We start from the raw sequence: 2,841 nt of genomic DNA on the forward strand, positions 1-2,841 counted from the left end.
CACGATTGAAGTGTTAGATACTTGATTAGACACACTCAAACAGGCTTTAATCCCCCGCCCCGTGTGTCTCAGCCCAGGGTGCTGCAGCTTGAGCTGACGTGGACTCTGCTGGGCAGTGTCTGGAGTCTTAACTCCTCCACACTCGAGTTTTTCACAGGTCTTTAAAAGGAATGTCTGACAAAATATCGAGATTCACAATATCGACGTACAAAAATATCGGAGCAAAAATATCGAAATCAAAAATATCGGGTTCCTATACTTAACTAGATATATACACAAATATCGATTTTTTAATATCGATATACAAAAACATCGTTTACTTTTATATCGACTACATTAACATCGGAAAACAAAAATATCGCTATCTACAAAAAATAATGACATTAACTATAATATCGACATCAAAAATATCGTGCACTTCAATATCGGATTATCAGCTATATCGACTTTTTATATGCATCTGTTTGCATAATTAATTAACGTTTTATATGTTTTCACATCTAAATAAACACACAATACTTAAATTAATACTATAGACACACTATTAATTTGTCAAAAATATCCTATTGGTATAATTATATCACCTACACATATAAAAATATTCTATACTACTTTGTATAATTTTATAATTTGTTTTTGTTTTTCACTTCTATTACAAAGTAATCACAACTGAAATTCAAATATACTAACTAATCAATCACAAACCTAATTTTTTAAATGAACCAATAGCAAAGTAATTACTACTGACACTCCCCTATATAAACAATTAAAATCTAAGCACAAACTACTTGCCAAAAGTCACTGAAGGAGATTCATCTCTATCCGAATTGCTGCACAACAACTAGAAGAACCAGACTATCAACCTACTATCACATCTTCTAAGTAAGTAAATAAAATAGAAAGTGCATTATTTGCTAATACTACTTACTTACCTGCTAAATACCCAGTGCCCCTTTGCTATTCATACTACTTAACATGCTAAATAATTATATGAAACTATTTTTTTTAGATACAACAAGTACTGAATATTCTACTCAAAATAACTGTGAACAAACCCTAGGAATACAGATTCTAATAACTATGTAAGTAATTTCACATTGATTCATTATGTGCACATAAATCTAAACACACAGAAATAATGACTTTTGCCCCACATATTTCTTTTTTTCTGTAGATTCTACTACTGAAAACTGCACTACTAATGAACTAAGGACATCAGTACTATTTCTCCAATACATTTTACTACGTAAGTATTATGCAACTGAAATAAATGTGGAAAAACAATACAAACATTTAGAACTGTTCTCATTATGTTCTATTATATATTGTTTATTTACAGAGCAAACACAACGAATAGATATACAGACATAATACAGAACTCCACATTCTGAATAATACAGATAATAATCACAAAGTAAGTATATTAAAGAACATAATTACCAGATAATCTATTAAAAAACATACCAACATGGTGATTATTCTAATACATATGTTCCTTTTTTATTTAAGATAACACTACAAACTACTCTCCAGAAGCTGAAGAAACAACTATACTGGCAAAGACCAACCTAAAAAAATATGTAAGTATCTTCACAATGTGAATCATGAAGATACACTTTTGTAGTAGAAATGAGCTCTAACATTGCAAATGTACCGAAACATTAATTAATAATATACTACTTTCATGTTTTTCATAACAGCTACAACAACATCACAAACAATTATCCCCAACTAAAGAAGCAAGCAGCTCCTAATTTTGCTGTAAATTCAAAAACACGTAAGTATAAACATTCCTACTTATCACTAACATAGATTATTTATCACATTTAATTTGACATTAACTATTATATATACATTTTATAGATATACAAAGTACAAAATGACCGAAGGAGCCGAATTTGTGACCAGCCAGAAAGGAAAACTATTACTATGCTACATGGGTTACACTTATACACAAGAAAAGCAATATGGCATGCAAGTTAATTGGAAATGTTGTAAATATTATTCTAACAAGTGCTATGGCAGAGCAACAACTAAAGAAGCTACAGTACTGTATACTAGGGAACACAATCATCCACCTAATGTTACTGAAATAGAAGTTAGAACAGCTTTGGAAAATATAAAAGAAGCTAGTACAGGTTCCCAAAAGCAAACAAATGTCATTTTAAAAGAAGCCATTCCTAAAATCCCAAAAACTGCCACAACTCAAATGCCAAATATCCTCTCCTTAAAAAGAACTATAGCACGAACTAAAAAAGCTACTACTTCTACAACACCATCTCCCAGAACATATCAGGATATAAATTTAACTGCTAACCAAATAATAACTTTAAATAAACAACCATTTATAGTTTACGACAACGAAAACAATGACAAAAGGCTTATAATTTTTGGTACCAGTATGAATTTAGTTAAACTGCAGCAAAGCCAATATTGGATGATGGATGGAACATTTAACATCTGTCCCAAACCATTTTTCCAATTATACAAAATACATGGCCTCTACCACAACTGCAACATACCTTTGCTATATGCACTATTACCAAACAAAAATAATTCCACATATATGGAATTAATAAATATAATTAAACAAAAAACTAATGATTTTTCTCCTGAAAGTATCATTCTTGATTTTGAGCAAGCAATGCTCTCAACTATCATAAAAATCCACCCCCATACCTGCATTCAAGGCTGCTATTATCATTTAAACCAGTGTTTATGGAGACACCTTCAAAAAACTACCCTAAGTGTCGAATATGCTACAAACTCATCTTTTGCTTTCCAAATTAAAAAACTCATTGCACTTGCTTATGTACCTGAAACAGACGTAGCTGAACACTA

General features: G+C 30.9%; 1 long non-coding RNA gene across 1 annotated transcript; it reads left to right on the plus strand.

Moving 5' to 3' along the window:
- Positions 1-1,433: 1,433 nt before the first annotated feature.
- Positions 1,434-2,365, plus strand: LOC144799080 (uncharacterized). The gene is made up of 3 exons (XR_013603745.1): positions 1,434-1,580; positions 1,701-1,777; positions 1,864-2,365. It is a non-coding gene; the product is annotated as an uncharacterized LOC144799080 (long non-coding RNA).
- Positions 2,366-2,841: the final 476 nt, after the last annotated feature.

Source organism: Lissotriton helveticus, chromosome 12 (assembly GCF_964261635.1).
Source record: "Lissotriton helveticus chromosome 12, aLisHel1.1, whole genome shotgun sequence".
In the NCBI taxonomy this organism is placed as follows: Eukaryota; Metazoa; Chordata; class Amphibia; order Caudata; family Salamandridae; genus Lissotriton; species Lissotriton helveticus.